The sequence below is a fragment of the Vanessa atalanta genome, chromosome 4 (genome assembly GCF_905147765.1).
Source record: "Vanessa atalanta chromosome 4, ilVanAtal1.2, whole genome shotgun sequence".
NCBI classification, from domain to species: domain Eukaryota; kingdom Metazoa; phylum Arthropoda; class Insecta; order Lepidoptera; family Nymphalidae; genus Vanessa; species Vanessa atalanta.
Window position 1 is genome coordinate 11,736,723 of NC_061874.1, and position 19,893 is coordinate 11,756,615.

Consider the following 19,893-nt stretch of genomic DNA (forward strand, 5'->3'; position numbering starts at 1 on the left):
ATTTGTAGAAATCAAAAATTCAAAGAGTAATTTAAATTAATAAGTAAACTAAGTACCTGGCATAAAAATCCTTATTTTTCTCGTACCAAATCAGGATGCTAGTATTAGTATTTCGATATAAAGAAGTGGTAGCATATTATGTTTCTTTTTATTTTTGGCGATATTTTCATACGTTTCATATTAATACGAGAAACTTCCAGTAAATGTTAATCGTGCTAGTTGAGTTCATGAGTTAAGCTGTACTTAAGCCAGGCCAATCAATCTTGTATCGTCAGAATATATTATCATTACATAATTATTTATGTTTGACAGCCATGTAATGTGTATTCTATTCGAGTTAAGCAGTTGCTTAATCTATGGTTTCTGAATTAAATTATTAGCTTGAATTAATACATGTTCTTATTGGTACAACATTATTTAACTATATTTATATACATTTATTATATCTGGGTGGGTATCGATACGTCACTTTTTCTACCAATAAAATTTATGAATTGAGACGGTTTGGAACTTATTCCAACTGAATCCAAATATGGCAGAGTTACATTTATATTAGACACATCATGCAGGTTCCCTCAAAATTATTCCTTCACACATAAATAGAAATAAAGCGATTGAAAATTCAGTGGAGCTTATCTGGATTTGAAACCCCAATCATCGGTTAAGATGCACTGTTTTTAAGCACTAAGCCACCTCAGTTCAACAGCATTTTACAGGCACAAGGGGCATAACATCTTCGATCTTACAAATTGACGTTGTAAGGATTGGTTTGGTCTTCGTAGTGTCCGTGTGCCTGTCCGGGGATACGATGACCACCATCAGAGGTTCATTCGTTTATCTGACTTTCTATAAAGCTACATAAATATTTTGGTTTTATAATAATTGTGTTATTGTCTATTAAAATGCTATTTGTTAAACAAGTGGATGTATTTAATTGATTTGTCAGAAACTGTTTTCCGGTTCCAAAACGATATGTTTTACTAAAACATTTTTAGTAATAAAATAAATAAGGTCAAGTGCATTATTAAAGGCATCACTAAAACTGTCATAATAGCACAACACCACCTGTGAGAATGAAAATAATGATAAAATAGTATGTTATATTTTAAACAATAAAACTCTGATTATGTATATATATATATATATATATATATAGCAATCTATATGTATAAGGTTACCAAAATTAAAAGCTGAAATTAAATCAATTGAGGAGATCATTATTTAATCGTTGTTTTTATGTATAACATGATACGAATTATAACGTTAGTTGTATTTTTAAATCAATTTACTAATGTTTTTGTTTTAGTGAGCGGTTTTTACTAGTACTTTTAAATTGTTACGAGTTATCACCGGTACATAATATCTCTTTGTGTGTTTATGTGTGCGTGTGACTGGCAAAGAATACAGTAGTTACTTTTTATAAATTTTAAATAAAATTTACATAATCAATTTATTGCATATATAAAATAATTACATTTTCACACTGATACAGATTAATAACTTATCTTGAGATGTAAGATTATTTTTAATAACAAGTTGAATTTAAATTGCATTATTTTATAAAAAAACATAATTAGTATAATAGGCATTGTACTCGCTTGGAGTCTCAATTAAAGTTGTATATAAAGTTTTAAGAATGCTGCTCGTGATTCGATTTCAAATGGCGACCACCCACCGTACTGACTCCGTCGACAAACAGTAACGAGTATTCGTTGTTACGGAATGTGCGGACGCAGGCTCCAAGAGTTCTAAGTAAACGATGATTATAAACGGTTCCTACCAATATTATTTGTACAATTGTTCATTAAATAAGGATAGTTATTCTAAATTTAAATTACTTTCGAACACACTAAATAGTTTTTAATGTGTTTTGAATTTATTTCAAATATGATTGAAGTTATTTTACAACGAATATTACTGACTATCAAAAAGTAATTAATAATTTTCGTAACATAAAAAAAAAAAAACAACTGACCGAGATATCATAATTAAACGAGATATCAATTATTTCTGTGATTATAATACTTGATTAATGAAGCGACGTTGAATAAAAGCCTTCCATTGGTAACCGATATAATAAAATTTCGAATACTCTTCAGATCGCTGAGCATGTTTAACCGTGAATCGTTAAAACGGCTTAAGCGACCTTCACATTCGTCTCAGTTATAATTCATAAATGCTATACGCATATATCGAAAGCAATAAAACTCTTTAATCAAAGAGCCAGATCGCATATTTATTTCAAATTTTCTGATAAAAGAACGCGATAATATTTATCAGGATGAAATTCCTACCTAGGAAGTTGATATCATGCTATCAATATTTAATAATGAGCATTAAAAGATAGTATCGTTATTGCAGTGTATTAAACTCGAAGCAGTTAACTAATACCTATATTTATACATTTTAATCAACCATGATGATATTTATGAAGTTTTTTAGTTAACTTAGCCGAATATTAAAGTGTCCATGCAAAGTCATATATTTCCTATCCCTTACTCTAGTTTGATCGCCAATGGGACGGCAATCAAACACGGTCGGAGAAAGGCGAGGCACGGGAAATAATGCCAATTCCTAAGTCACTAATGTTACTGCGAATTTTTTATAGAGAATTCTTCCGAACCGTCATTCTCATAATCTGCTACCGAAAATACTAGTCACTAGACGAATAAGGCTATTATCGAACCGCATGTGAAAATGTATGTACATACATACACATATTATGTATAAAATGTCTGCCCAAAAACACAAAATGTACCTTTGTTCAAATTAAAACACAAACTTTACCTAAACAGGTGTAGGTGAAGTCTGTTTGTGGTAAGATTTTATTATATATGTATGTAAACGTCAACATAATGAATAACTTGATATTATACGTGTAAAAATGTAATATTTTTTATCTCTAGCACGTTGTGATTTTACGTTCACTTTAAAATGAATAATGAATAGTTTAAAAAATAAAGAAGACTGTATTCGATGACCCGAGATGGGTTAGTGAATTGACGACATGGTTTCTGAACGGAGTACGCACGTTCAAATCCAAATAGAGGTTTGATTTTGCTTAATTAGTCTTTACAATTTATCCCGTGGTCGGTTGTTAAGGAAGACCACCAGTGGGATATTTACACGTGATTCAATTATGACGTTATAAGTTCATAGTAATTGTATGCATATTATTTAAAAGTACGTCTTAGTTATTGAATTCTCAATAAAGTTTGATTGACTGTATTTTGAGTTCAAAAACTTATGAATTGTTTTAACATTAAAAGTTTTAAATTATGTTTTCAATTAAACTGACAAAGTTATCACCATAAGCGATCCCGCAGACCGACGTTGGGTTATTTCAGCTGTCTCTATTTATTGCCCTTGTTCTACACTTGGGGGACGGTAATAACTAAGCCGTCTCAATTGACCCAGCACGAGAAGTAAAGCTAAGATACTTAGGTACTAAGAAAATGTAGGGTTGCCAATTAGGGTTTATTATATTTGATCATTCATAAATTAAACAATATATATACATGACAATTTACAAAAGTTGCATGTCCAACGAGCGGCCACAGCTGTGCAGATATTATAATAATAAATAAAAAATGAATCAGTATACAATTTGATTTATTTAACAAACTTTTCTCCTTGACTCTCACTCAGAAACACTATTAAAACATATTTAAGTACGAACCTTTTATTAATGAAAAAGACGCTCGATATTGCGCGTCGCGTGAATGGATTTGGTTTATGAAATTTTAATATAAATTCAGAGGCATAAATACACACACTTACACAAATGAGTACGAAAGAATATTCACAAAAAAATGTACAAACAAACGCAGATTATAAAAAATCATTTAAAAGACTTGAAATCATACTCTGGTAATATCAAAAAGAGGACACTTGTCAACTGTAATTAATATATACATTTTATTTAATATATAGAAACGAAAGAGCCGACATGACGTGTTTCAGTAGATAGAATGTCTCTTATACTGAAGCCGGGATCAAAACCGGGCATTATCATTCAACGATCATTTGTGTTTCAAATAATAATTCATCTAGTGATTGGCTGTGAAGGAAAACATCGTTAGAGAACCTGTATGTTTCGAATAAATTTCTACCAATGGCTAAACACCGGGAATGCATGGTTGAGAAACGTAATAGCATAAGATCCAAATCAGGATGTTTGCCCAGCATTGGGATATTAAGGGATGTTACTTTTTTTAACATTTACATAGCAAACAATTTTGCATGTAAAGCTCAGTCGTAGTTTATTTTATTTCAGAATTACTATTTTTATCATTATCAATTTTGTTTTTATATTGTAATTCATGCGTTGTCAAAAGTCAAGGCGAATAAGGAAAAATTCTGAACACAATGAAACAAGAACAGAAAAACCTACGACGTCTTAATATTTATTCAGGAAGCAATAAAACCTCAGACATGTTCAGACAAAGCAAGTACATTAACCCTAAGATGCTAATTTTGTCACTTGCGTATATTTTTAATAAGTAAAAATAATACAAATCCGGTGTTACGTAAAGATCTTGGAGCAAATCTGTTTCGACCTGCTAGTGGAAAGAAATAAAACAAAACACACTCGAAACGTCGTCGGCATCCAATTCATAGCGTCCAGTGTAAGAACAGAGTTCCTTTATTCTTATCCCTAGTCTATGTTCAGGCCCTATATCCTAGTTCGTATTGAAAGTATTCTTTGAACGTATAATCCAATTTATTAAAACTTTATGTACACATTTTATTGAGGGGGTTATAAGTAAAGCAATGATGACTTCTTCTTGCGAATGTTAAACGAATGATGATAAAAATGAATCAGTATCAAGTTTTTAAAATTATATCGACGAAACAACATGTATAAGTCAAATAAATGCTTACAGCAAATAATCAAAAGACTGGTGAATATGTAGTCCACGAAATTGTGACCACATTTCAAATTGAGTCTCAGCAATAGTTAAAGGAATAAACATAATTGTATTTAACTACGGTGAATGTATCTGTATTATGCTTAATTATTATTAAAATATTGCTAAATACATTCATTCATTACCTATGAATAATTAAACAAACGAAATATATATCAACTCGAACGCAACAGCCCCTTCCAACAATCAGATACCGATTATTTTGCAATCTTTAATCCGTATCGCGATAAAATTGTTTTAAAGTGCAGCAATAACTGGTTATGAATAGCTACAATATAAGTATATTTATAATTATATGTAATTATATCATTTGTTTTAAGACATATTGTCGTATATTTTTTCAAGTTCGATTTTCCGTGTGTCTCTGCGACTTTTGCTAATATTATTAAAAAAAAATTTAAGAATTAATGTATGTTTCTATCTATAAACTAACGTTTATGTGTTATTTTTTTTTAATTTTAAATATTTTTCTCTTGTATCACTATAACATAAGATCTAAGAACAGTTTAGTTTTTTTATTTAATTCACAAAAAAAATGATATATAATATTTTGTACTTATTATTATTTAATCAACTAACTTAAGGTATATTCGTATATTGTTACGTAAGTAGCTCTTACATTTGAGTATGAATTTTGTGTTAACCTTATAATATTAAAATAATATTAAAACATTATGTTATTCGAGCAAGTTCGTGGGAATTCGTTAGCTCAGATGAATAATTCAGTTTTCTTTGCGAGCGTGTTACCTTCGCAAACGTTCATTTTAATTTGACTCGAGAAACACATAAAGCTTTGAGAACCTAAAGAGTAGACAATTTAATAGATTCGTGCCGGACTTAATCAAGATTTTATCGCTTTGTGAACGACTAGCTTATTATTGGTCGACCGCTGATATTTATTTCATTACCTACACGACAATGATAACAAAAAAAATGGTCCACAAAAATAACTCATTGTATACTTTCAGAGCAAAAAAACTTAATTTAATCTACAACATCACATCAAAAACAAAGCCTCCTTTGAGTTTGCATTATTAAAAAAGGTACATAATCTTTGATCTTTCGACTTACAACGAAAACATCGGCGGAGAAAAATCCAAACGAAAATCACAAAAAAAAATTATAACTTGTTTCACACACACATGCAAGAGTAACGGAACACAACAAATCCACTTATGATAAACACAAAACAATCTAAGGTAAATTTTAATCACGTTAGATCCAATTAACGCGTTCGAAACGGTATTTGCGCGGCAATCAAACGAATGTTACACACATCCATCCATGAGCGCTTATCACTCGCGACTGGCGACCGAGCGAATGACTGAGTGGATGGAATGCACGGCGACCGAATGACAGAATGAATAAGAGCGGTGCGGTTCGCACTTGCGTAGAATTAAGAATATATGTGGACCTTATTGTATTTGTGACAGGTATTTAATTAGTTTTTTAAGTAAAGGTAATAATGACGGTGTTTAAAAAGTAATAAGTACATAAAACTATTCCAATACAACTTTTCTCAGCGCGTCAGCGACCTACTTTCATCCGCACCTTAGTTTGTTTGTAAAAATGATTGACGATACAACGCGAAAGATAAACAACTGATATAAAACCCGCTTAACGGTTGTAAAAAGTTTTATATACCTTTCTACTGATGTATTTAAAGTTGAAAATTGCTTAAACATATTCATTAACACGTGTGCCCGATTTTACGTTTTCTTTATTCATTCACATATGCATACTTTTTGTTTTGAATGTGTAAATGGTAGTATTTTGATTGAGAAAGTTTATATAATGCATTTTGTAATAAGAAGTAATTCTATAAAGTAACTTCAAGTTAAAAAAAATAATAAAGCATTTATATTCCTCTGAGTAGGTTGTGTTCCTCATCAAGATAGACCTAATATTTCTGGTGGTCACCTTCGCTCATTGCCTTTGCTGTTGTAAAAACGTATAAACGTATAAACCAGTGTGCCGCTGAGCATGGGATCTGTGAATTGATGTCCTTATTTATGGTTTGACATTTTTTGCTTTTAATTGTAAAGGTCCTTTCATACACCTTTTTCTATTCAGTAAGTGGTCTTTTTTACGTATGTTATAGGTTGGCGGACGGACAAACCTGACTAAAAATATTAACCTTACATATACATCAATGCGCCACAGGGCCGGATCGTAAGCTTAGGGGGCCCATCTAAGACATATCTAAACGTAGACTGTAATTAAATTAATTGAGTGCGTATGATTAATTACAGGACTCGCAGGGCTGCAAAACTATACGATCTGTTTAATTTAATAAAATTATGGATTAATATCGTCTATTTTTTACTTTGACATGAATTAGCTGGGGCCCTATTGAATCCACGGGGCCCTGGGCTTCAGCCCTGTTATGTACAATGTTATGATTAAAATTGTAGGGTACTTTTTTACTTTGTTAAATAATAAAGTAACATAAGTGGGTGTGTAAAAAATAGTGTGTGACAAAATGAAGCTATAGACGGAATTACATGGTTAATGACAAACTCCTGTGTTTTCTTCGTTCATACGAACATAATAGTGGCGACGTATGGTAAAAGTGATCAAAATGGATAAAAAAGCAATAAGTTTTGACGAGTTTAATCCGGACACGGCTAATTGGGACAATTATATCGAAAGGTTAAAATTCTGTTTCGAAGCAAACGGAATCATCGTGGACAACGTGAAACGTGCTAACTTTTTTACAGTATGTGGTTCACGCGTATACGAAACTTTACTTGCGTTAATTACGCCCAGGAAGGCGATCGATGTGACGTTTACGGAGATAGAAACTATATTGGGCAAACATTATAGTCCGAAACCAAATGAAATATCCATGTCTTTCAAGTTTTACAAACGCGACCAAAAGCGCGGGGAATCAGCATCGTCATACATAGCTGAACTGAGAAAACTAAGCTCCGGGTGTAACTTCAGTGACTTAGAAAGAATGCTACGGGATAGACTGGTGTGTGGAATGTGTGACAGTAGGTTGCAATACGAACTATTAAAACGAGAAAATTTACAATATCAACATGTGGTAGATGCGATGTTGTCATCTGAAAGTGCGGGACGTGACGTTCGAATAATCCAAAGAGCAGCGTCTGCCAGTGTTATTTCAGACCTGCCGACACACGTCACGACACCCGAAGGCGACGCCCCGGAACCGATGGAAGTTAATGCAGTGCAAATGACACCTAATTTAAGAATGTGTTTTCGTTGTGGTAATCGGCACCCGGGAGAGTGTCGTTTTATTAATGCTGTGTGTAGGTATTGCAAAAAGAGAGGACACATCGAAAAAATTTGCATTAAAAAGAAGAAGTCTACTAACAGAAATGTTCATTACACAGAAGAGTGTGACGACTATTTAAATGGCATTTATAATGTTAAGAGCTCAAGCCGCATCCCGCCATTTGAAGTAGAAGTATTTTTATTCGACATGCCTGTTCGCATGCAAGTGGACACAGGAGCTAGCTTCACCTTAATTAATGAATACACCTGGAATATGCTTTGTAAACATCTGCCGTGTAATACGCTGCAACAAGTTCAGTTATGTCTACGAACATGGAATGAAACTCCAGTACACATACTCGGACGGGTTACAGTACCAGTACAGTATAAGGACATAGAGCAAAGCTTAGATGTTATTGTTGCTAATAATAGTGATTGGTTGGCTCCACTTAATATAAAAATAAATATCAACTTTATTTCCAACGAAGATTTTTTACAAATGGACAGATTAATTACAAAATATGAAGAAGTATTTAAGGACGGACTAGGCAGCTACCGTGGTCAGCCAGTCACTATACATACTAAACCAGGGACAAACCCAAAATTTCTTAAAGCTCGCCCTGTACCATACGCAATCAAAGCGCGAGTGGAAAAAGAAATAGACAGGTTGGAACGAGAAGGAGTTTTGAAGCCTATATCTTTTTCAGAGTGGGCTACACCGGTAGTACCTATTTTGAAAAAATCTGGTGAAGTTAGACTGTGCGGAGATTATCGTAGTACAGTCAATGAAGCGACAGAATCTGACACTTATCCAATGCCGACGGCTAGTGAAGTTTTTGCGATAATAGCTGGTGGTAAATTTTTTACCACTTTGGATTTAGACCGAGCCTACACACAGGTATTGGTGGATGATGATACAGCGAAATTGCTTACATTAAACACTTCTAAAGGCCTTTATACGGTACATCGATTAGCCTTTGGGGTTAAAGCCTGCCCCGGAATCTTTCAAAGGTTAATGACTTCGCTACTAGCAGGAATACAAGGAGTAGCAGTGCTGATTGACGATATTATAGTTTGTGGTCGTACAATGTTGGAAATGCAAGAAAGGCTTGACATGGTGCTAAGTAGAATCGAAAAAGCTGGACTTAGATTAAATAAAAATAAATGCAAATTTGCAAAAGAAAGAGTAGAATTTTTAGGTTTTGTTATCGACTCTGAGGGAATTCATCCAGCACCGAGTAAAGTTGAGTCAATATTAAACACTCCGGAACCGAAAAATAAAAAAGAGCTACAAGCATTTCTTGGGCTTTACAATTTCTATGAACGGTTTATCCCACATAAAGCTACAATACTAGAGCCTTTACATAGGTTATTAGATTCATCACGGTCTTGGAAATGGTCGGATTTAGAGCAGAAATCATTCATAACAGCAAAACATTTACTAACTTTTGATTTGACTCTTGTACATTATGATGAAAATAAGCCTTTGATACTCACTTGTGACAGTTCGGAATATGGGGTAGGAACGGTCCTATCCCATGAAATGGAAGACGGTCAAGAACGACCTATAGCCATGGCATCTCGGACACTGCATTCATATGAACGGCGATATTCACAGCTTGATAAAGAAGCCACCTCTATTATGTTTGGTATCACAAAATTTCACAATTATCTTATGGCTAGGCGTTTCCGCATAGTTACCGACCACAAACCGTTACTTGGTATTTTTGACCCGAAGAAACCAATGCCGAATATGCTTTCACCTCGTTTAACTAGAATTGCCATCGCTTTAACTTCTCATAATTATGAAATCGTATATAAACCGGGATCACAAATCGGTAGTGCGGACAGTTTAAGTAGATGGCCACAAGCGGTTCCAGAGCAACCTGAACAGCAATTAAGCGACATTCTTTTAATGGCTGAAGCACCTGAAGATTTTCCCTACGACGTCCAACGTATTGCTTCTGAGACAAAACGAGACAAGACATTATCCCGGGTTATGAACTATATTCAGCGCGGGTGGCCTGATAAACTTAATGATACAGATTTGCGTCCGTTTTGGTTACACCGCACAGAGCTTTCATTACAAGACGATTGTATACTACTGGGTTGTCGTGTGGTAGTACCAGAGTTACTTCGACAGGCGGTGTTAAAAATGTTACATAAAGCGCATACTGGAATAGTGCAAACCAAAGCGATAGCTAGGAGCTATGTGTGGTGGCCTTCTCTCAGTGAAGACATCGAAACGTTAATTGGCAGTTGTTCCAAATGTTTAGAAAATCGACACATGCCGTCAAAGAGTAGTCATGAATGGATAACACCTTCAAGACCATGGTCGCGAATACACATGGATTTTGCTGGGCCATTTCATAATAAATATTTTCTTATAATTGTCGATTCGTATTCGAGATGGCCTGAATTGTTTATGGTTAATAACACTACGTCGGCTACAGTAATTCGGCTTTTGAGATCATCATTTTCTACACACGGATTATGCGAAACAATAGTATCGGATAATGGCACATCATTTGTTTCAAATGAAATGAAAAAATTCCTACTTGCTAACAATATTCGACATGTGACCACAGCACCATATCACCCAGCTACTAATGGATTGGCAGAGCGTATGGTGCAAACAATAAAAGATAAACTCAGAAAAATGGATGATTTGGAATGGGAGATAAGAATTCCCAATTTACTATTAACACTTAGAAGTACTCCTTGTACCACATCAAACAAAAGTCCGGCCGAATTGTTAATGAAAAGACGTTTGCGCACATTATTAGATACTTTGCATCCAGACAATATACAACGTAAGAAGACTGAAGAACAAATTACTAAAAATAATGAAAAGAAAAACAGGGAGACTAATGTGGAAGAACAAGTAATGTTTAGAAACTACAACCCCAGTGGCCCAAGATGGCTACCAGGAAAAATTATTGACAAAAGAGGCCCATCAACTTACAGGGTACAGACTAATGATGGTGGAGTAATTACAAGGCATATAGATCAACTAATCAAAAAAAGATCTATTACTACACATCCGGAGAAAGAGGGAAATGTAGTTAAGAGTACACAAAACACGGATAACACAGTACATGAAGAAAATAAGGAAGGAGTAAGAAATAGCCAAGAATTTGATAGAATAATTGAGATACCAGATGCTAGCGAATGGGAAGAGATGTTGGGGATTCCATCTACTTTTTCTGATAGTATAGGAAAAACAAGAAATAAATTAAACTAGCATTCTAAGTTACCATATCAAAGACCCTGAATTAATTAAATCCTATTTATCTAAATTTAATTGAAAAACTTGTTCTTTATTTTTATATATATAACATTGTGTACCAAATTGTGTTGATTCTTAACAGTACTTTTTGTAAATTAAATGTTAATCTTAGGGGGGAGGTATGTTATGTACAATGTTATGATTAAAATTGTAGGGTACTTTTTTACTTTGTTAAATAATAAAGTAACATAAGTGGGTGTGTAAAAAATAGTGTGTGACAAAATGAAGCTATAGACGGAATTACATGGTTAATGACAAACTCCTGTGTTTTCTTCGTTCATACGAACATAATAAGCCCAAAAAGCCATATAGTAGATCCGGCCCTGCTCCACCAACCTTGGGACCGAAGATGTTATGTTCCTTGTGCCTGTAGTAACACTGGCTCACTCAATCAAAATCGGAACAAAACAATACTAAGTATTGCCGCTTGGCGTCATGTACGTATCACTACCAAGACCTAAGAACAGTAACGCACAGTCAAAAATGCGATGTATGTTTGGCCACTGTGCTCACGGCTACACGAACTCAAACAAGAACACGGTAATACTAAGTATATCTGCTGTTTGCTGTTCCGTGTAAACAAACTGTTCCGTTAATCAATTGAGGCTTGCAGTCGTAATTGAATTTGAAACTATTATATGTATAAGTAACAAAACGGCGTTAATTCATCAATTAATGTTACTTATAAATCTCGAATTATCTAATAATGTTTGTAACCAAGCTATTCTATTTACGTGTGTTTCTATAATTAGTACAAATACAAATCAATATCTAAATTTACGTAGGTAACTTAGCGACATCACTTCATACGTATATTTGTAGACCAGTTAAAGCTCGCTTTTTATTAGTTGTAGTTTTATTTCATAGCTTCCCAGGTGTTATATTTTTTACTTAATAGTTTTAATGATAATACTCATTATTAAAATTACAATAGAACATGAAAATATAATGCTAACAATGATAATCCACGTCGAGTGGCTATTCTCATAATTGTATACATATTAATTAGACAACCTGTAAATTTATTCAATAAAATTTATTATGCCAATATTAAAAAAGAAAATTTTCATGGGTCATAATAATTTGAAATAGTCCTTCACCGTAACAGGAGAAGCCTTTTTCCAGCATTAACGGGCTGTTGATTTAATGAAATATCATATTTATCATAAATATTAAATTAAACGCTGACCTTAATATGTACTTATTTCGGTCAGTATAATTTGATTACTACAACACTACAACTGCGTCGGCAGAAAATACTGTGTTAATCGTATAATCGATGGCGAATTAGACCAATGATCAATACCTAGATTTAAGTCAGTATCTAGTTTATAAATAAATTTAGAAAAATCTTATCAGACTTAATTTAATTTTCGAGCCGTTTTGATTTTGTCAAAAATAGTCAATCAGAATTTAAATTGACATTAAAATTCCGTTAACTGACTCAATAATTATTTAACCAACTTATACGTAATTACTTACGTTACGTTAATTTAAGAAATAAGAGACACAACATCAACATCCTACGATTGGAAGCAGTTATATTTTGCAAGATATTTTGTACTAACATGTAAGTAAAGGTTAATTTCTCTTTACACGTCTGCCTTTCTAATGACAACAATAAAAAGTCTAAAGTCTAAAACTCAAATACATAAAGCATAAATAGAATACTGACGATAATAGTAATAACTTCTATAACTTTTGAAGAATACCATAACGAAATAAAGCAATTAGCAATAACTCCCTTTATCAAGCTAAAAGATGATACAAAAGAATTATTTTTTATTTCAGTCATTTAGAATCCTAAACCACTTATTATGGATCAAGTACAAACATGTGTGCAAAAACTTAGTTAACTGGATACGCTTGACCGTTTCCTCGATCAAAGGATGCGCGACCGCAATAGTATTTAGGCTTGTTACAAACCTATCTCAGAATTTCTTGTCTAAGCCATGTTACGTGCAAAACTGAACTCTATAACGTAAGACTTAAGCTATTATTTTATACGACCTTGCGTTTGATATTTGCAACCAATTGACGGAGATCTGTGGTAATGCTAGTTTCCGAAGAATGTATCTACGTTTGCTGCCATAACAGGCCAGTGCATATAAGATCTATTATCCGATTACAATCAGGCGGTCAGACCTATCAGAACTATTATGGTGTGAATATTTAACTGTAAATGAAACCTTACAGCTGAAACAAACGGATTAAATTTGACCTAATTCGACTTTGTCACAATTTAAGGTTGCTCAATTGAGCATAAAGACGGTTAAAGAATTCATTAATTATTTCCTATCAGTTTGTGGCAAAATTATTTATTGATTGTAGCCAAAATCACTACACGTCGCTAGAGCAGTGATATAGAATAAAAATCATTTGTATGCAAGATCTTCAACTGCGCTCACTAATCATGACATCTAATTTCTTGTATGCGAATAAGTCTTTATATATTTTTATATAACAAGGATAATGTTTTATTTCTGTAGGAAAAAACAGTGTTACTATGAACATAATTGTTAATTTTTCATATTATCTCAGAATTTCCCGTCTAAATTTATTGAAGATTTTATTACGCAGTGGTTTATTATTTTCGACGTAATAATTATTGCCGGCTAAAAATTATAATTTGGTCATAAGGAAATATAATGAGCGCAAAAACTGATACAATAATAAAACGACGGTAATATTTTCCACAAATTTGATCCTAAAAAACACAATTAACGTGATTAAATAAAATTTAATATATTTTTAATTTATTGTGAGCAATGACGTTGACGTTTTTAGCCTTTTACTAATAAATAACATTGTGATGTTGTGGCTACGAATACATATTTCTTTTTCTTGATTACTGCCCAAATAGAGGAGGTACATTATGAAGATAAAAAACGGAAGTCTGGACATTACTTTCGGAACTGGTTGTATTATAATAATATTCTAGCGTTACAATATTCAATCATCCAAATTGTAGTATTGTTCAAAAAGCAAGTATCACTCCATATCACTGTCTGTGATAATAATTTATAGTTAAGTGTGAGTTCTATCTAAAGAGTTATTCTATTTTTAAAAGATATGAGTTTTTACTGTTTTTCTTTGGTTTAGTTTAATTTCGTTCAAAATGTAGACATAGGTATTTATTGAATAAATTTCAAATTTAAAAACGAGTCTTTTTTTAGTCTTGACTTAAGTATTTTCGAGGTAATAAAAATATAAATTAAGAAATCCGATTATAAACAGCTACAGCATAGATCTTAACAAAATCACGGCGTACCCTACAACTGGATAAGTTCATGTTATCGGGACAGTCGTTAATCGTGTAAACCATACCTGAACCTCCGTCGGTATATATCTCAGGGCTTGTTGCGACTTATCACACTTCGACTTGACACGGCCTCAGTACTGTTATAATAAAGCACTTTGTATAAGACAGAAATTACAATAGGTTGTAAAATTACTTTCCATATCAATTACGATGTTCGGTAAAATGGGATCTATTATTTTCTTGATATGGTGTTATTGGCTTTAGTCATTGAAGAATTTAATGTGAGGAACAAAGTTATGGCAAGGACTTTATGTGGCCAAATATATTGACGCCAAACACAACACTTCGTATTGCTGTAATCCAGCCTTTGGAGGATCAGCTCACACAGAGCTAGTTCAATCACAGGCTTAAGAGAAACAATAACATCTCATTATCATAAGTCCATGACAAGAAGAAGTTAATATATTAATAATTAATATAATAACATTATTGAATGCCTTAAGTATCAAATTATCATTAACCCAGTCGAATTGGGGATTGACATCCAGAAAAAAACGATTCGATCCGATTCGTTTTTAGAAGAAAAAGTGCTACCTATTATTTTTTCGTAGTGATCCCTCATTTTGATGTAATTCGTCTGGGCTACATGTTTTGAAATCGTACTGATCTGTAGTTTTCATCTTGTCTTTTTATTAAATATTAACGTCTTCGTTCACGCGTTTATTAGCTATAGAGACTTCCAATATAAATTGAACCTTTTCATATTGAACAAGAAAACCACTACGGAGTTCCGAATCGGTAATAACCGCCAAGCCGATTTCTATGAAATTATAGAATTCAAGAGGTGACGAATGAACGTTTTGTTTTTCAGTTTCAAAGCAAATTTATTATGAGTGCAGATTAAGTTTAAAAAATCTTTGATATCATTCGATTAAATTAATAAATGACAAGTGTTTCCTAAACAAATGTTGGCGTATTGAACGATTTGAACTTGGCCTATCACCACCAAAGTCCATCAGTCCCGTTATGCAGCATTTCTGAACCGCAATCTTCTGATCAGTAAATTATTGAATAAGACTTCGTGCAAGGTCGATCAATGCACCAGTGAAACTAGTTCAAATATTAACATCTTAAAATGCCCTTTATTGCGATACGTTAAGGGCTACATTTGTTTGTCATTATTTGTTTGTTTAAGAGTAGATAGGGCAAATCGGCTTCAGTCTGTTATTTCTTATTCTGTGGTTGAAGACCGCTACATTGTACTTTTATTATTTTCTTATAAGATGATACTTCTATGATGAAGTAATAGATATTAGTTACTGTATTGTAGAAATTAATTACAGGTACCAAAGAGGTTGGTCTTATCATTTTCTCCTACATCTTTATGCTTAATTCAAATTATCTTAAATCATTATCATTAATCTAAAATTGATGGTTTTGGATTTGAGATACGAGATGGTTCATTGGGAAGAACACGAATGTTAGACGAAAACGCGGTTTCAAATCCGGATAAGCATGAGATTTTATGGTCTTGATTCGATGGTTTCTCTCGTCGTACATGAGGTGAATTATATAAATGTATAGTTATCGATGTTGAAGAAAAACAGCGTATGAAAACCGGCGTATGACTGATGAAATAGTATATTCATAAAAATATATTACTTGAATACGTATCTGTAGATCAATGGATAACTGTAGACCATGGAGCAGCGTAGTGTTATAAGTTCTAAACCTTTTAGGACTTTATCCAGCTTTAGGACATTTATGAGCTCTTACTTATTATATACTTGGATATTTAGTTTGTCTGACTGTCAAGACTGTAAGAATATCTCATCTATATATATAATAAAATTGGAGTGTATGTTTGTAATATTATAATAACCGCTTTTAATTAATGTATACACGGTACATATACCAAAATAACATTTATTAAATTTTTGTCTGTCTGTCCGTTTGATCGGGCTAATCTCTGGAACGGCTGGACCGATTTTGACGGGACTGTCACTGGCAGAAAGCTGATGTAATAAGGAGTAACTTAGGCTACAACTATAACTTTTTTGTTAAATTTAAACACGCACGAAGGCGCGGCCTCAGTTAGTTTATTATAAATACTGTTTGCTTAATATACTCATTAAGTTTGTGATTCAAAATAAAGTCAAGCATATTTTACTGTTTAAACCAGTTTTATGTCATTATGGCGATTTTACCAAGCAATATTGCACACGTCAATGTCAGGGTTAAAAATATAGCTAGCTAGTCTGTAATGCTCAGCCTGACTTTCAAGGTTGATGGCTCTCAGGGACACTTGAGACGAAATCGCCTGTTCAGGCCGCTCAGCCGCGTTTGCTTCAACTCTACCTAATCGACTATAGTACTACACAATATCTAAACTTTTTACAAAAGTCAGTGGATGGTGGAGTAAAGTTATATTCTGAGAGAAGGGGTTTACACAGCAGTGGGACATTTACAAGCCATTCATTTTATTTCATTCACAGTAGAGCCATGTTAAATTCATTCATTCTCGACCTATTTACATTTTATCTACTACGAAAAATAATGTTTACAATTTTATCTTCAATATAATTTTTGTTAAAGTACTTGAGTTTAAGTGACATTTATCGGTTTTTAGTTCAGATTCTTTAAGTAGATAAGTGACAACTCATCAAGTGAAACACTTGACGATCTTTTTTTCTGTCACATTAAATCTTAGTGAAGTTGTCAGAAAAAATTTGAATACCAAACTCGAAAGTCTTATCTAATCGACTTTTTATCAATATTATATATCAAGTTGTCTCAAGCATTTTTGTGGGCTTAAAAAGAGTTTATTCAGCGGATATAGAATTAAATCAGCATTGAGATATTCCTATAAGAACTCACTTCATTCCTTCCTTATTCATTTGCGAAATGTTGAAAAAAAACTTGCAGCAATATGCTATTTCGATGCATGTTTCCCTTATATGTTTCTGAAATTTTACGACCGTCTTCTGCGGTAAGGGTTGAGGTTGTTCTTAAATAATATCTCAACACAACATAAGATGATCTACGTATCGTGTTATAAACAAATAATATCGCAATATAAAAGTATAACATTTGCAATCAAAAGTAATAAAAAAATAAATTATCTCCATATAAAAAAAGCATATTTGGCTTTTATGCGTTTTGAAATCATTCACCCGATTCTGATGAAACGTTGATCTTTTCGAGAAGATTCCTTGTCCAAAAAAAAACAAGAAATTTTCTTCGTATGATTGTCCTTCAATAGCAATATTCTATGTAGACAATCGGTGCGAAGCGAGGTGGAATAGCTAGTCTGAAATAAAAATGTATAAAAGGGAACTTCATTTGACGAGCAAAAAATAATACTGATTGAAAAATGATGTACGGATACGCGAAGCGCACGCAATCAGCATTCAGGAAAAGGCAATTCTGGGACAATTTACGCCTCTAGTGTAGGGCCGGCTTTATGGAAACATTTTTTCTTGTTTCATTTTTATTGCTGTTCATTATGTTAAAATAATCTAAGGGAATCCTAAATCCTTTGCTTCGCTTATAGTTATTTCTACATCTGTCTCGTTCCCTCACTGCTGAGGTACGAGACCAAACATCTTTTAAACTATTAAATTAATAAATATTAAAATATATTTTCTACATATTTAAAACATAATCTGGTACAGTGACGGCAATCTCCAGTACCGACAGTCGTCATCATAACGGAAGGGTATACTTTCTCAATAAAAGTCTATCGTAACAAGTTTGTTAGTCACAAAAGTATAGATGCAATTTAATAAATACGCATACATTATTTAAAACATCCGTGCAAAAAAAGAAGTCGCTCATCAAACCTACTATTATTAATAAGTATTAAGTGTGTAAATGTTAAGAGATAAAATCATTATTAGTTTATTATTCACGCATTTGTTTTATACTCATATTGTAAATATTTTAATAGTGCCTCGGAATGTTAATCCATTGCATCCGGTTTATCAGAAATATCTGATAATAATAGTTAATCTTTGGATAGCACGATTATTCTATTGTAGTTTATTGATTATTTGCTATACACTAGAAGGTGGGCAAGTGAGCCATCAACTGGTTAATGGACCATTAGCTACCATTACTTACAACCTCAATACATAGCCAAGGGATTTAAGACGCTCTACCTCTTGGATTATTATATAACCTTTCTCCGCTTAACTAGAATACGGCCACACAGAGTATTAATATTATGCCTTAGAATCAGTATCATCTATAATAATCATTACATAGTATAAAACAAAGTTGCTTACCGCAGTTTGTCCCTGTATATACTTAGATCTTTAAAATTACACAGCGGATTTTGATGCGGTTTTTTTAATAGATAGATTGATTCAAGAGGAAGGTTTATATATATATACTATACGCGTATACGCGTTGTTCGCCCTGTGAGAGAGCCTAAGAGATAGATCAAAATAATGTACATACTGTAGTACACCTTAAAAAGGTCTTTAAAAATTTCGATAGCATATATCTATCTCTTAGGGATAACACAAAATAACCATTTTTTATCATTTACTTTTTACGAGAAATAATGGCTTATTTTCGAAGCGATTTTAAGCAATACAGCATTAATCCTTATCCAATTAAGTATCTTAAATACATTATGCATTTAATATAGACCAATACGGCATTTACAGCATGTAATTTAAATGAATATTTTCGAAGATATTACAGATTTAAAACGCAGGGACATAGCAGTTTTTATTGTTTAACGACTGAAAAACTGAACTTAAAAACCGAATGTCTTACATTATTTAGTATATTTAGTATCAGCATTGCAGCCGTGTGAAGCCGGGGCGGGTCGCTAGTAATATAATAAATGCAAAAGTAACTCTGTGTGTCTGTTGCTCTTTCACGGCCAAAATACTGAATCGATTTTGATGAACAAGCTTGGACTCCAATGAATAACAAACTAAGACTACTTTATTATGCCTAACACCTGACGATCAACCCCTAAAACGCGAGCGAAGACGCGAGTGACAACTAGTTTTAACTAATTAATAAGAATGTAAAGGAAAGTGATAAATTCCACAATTAAAACAAATGAATAAATATTAAATTGATAAAATTCTTTCTATACGATGAATTTATTTTCAGCTTGATAAATTTGTATGATATATCCACTTGATAGTATT

At 32.9% G+C, this 19,893-nt stretch overlaps 1 protein-coding gene across 6 annotated transcripts in view; it reads right to left on the reverse strand.

The window, feature by feature from the left end:
* The window catches only part of LOC125063858 (protein shank), a 198,696-nt gene that overhangs the window by 111,146 nt on the left and 67,657 nt on the right, over positions 1 to 19,893 (reverse strand). Inside the window, exon 1 of one of the 6 annotated variants that reach the window (XM_047670531.1) lies at positions 6,003 to 6,231. The exons of the other annotated variants lie outside the window; for them this stretch is intronic. The gene's annotated coding sequence lies outside the window, so the exon portion shown is untranslated. Of the gene's footprint in view, positions 1 to 6,002; positions 6,232 to 19,893 lie in introns of those variants that run through there. 6 annotated transcript variants of the gene reach the window in all.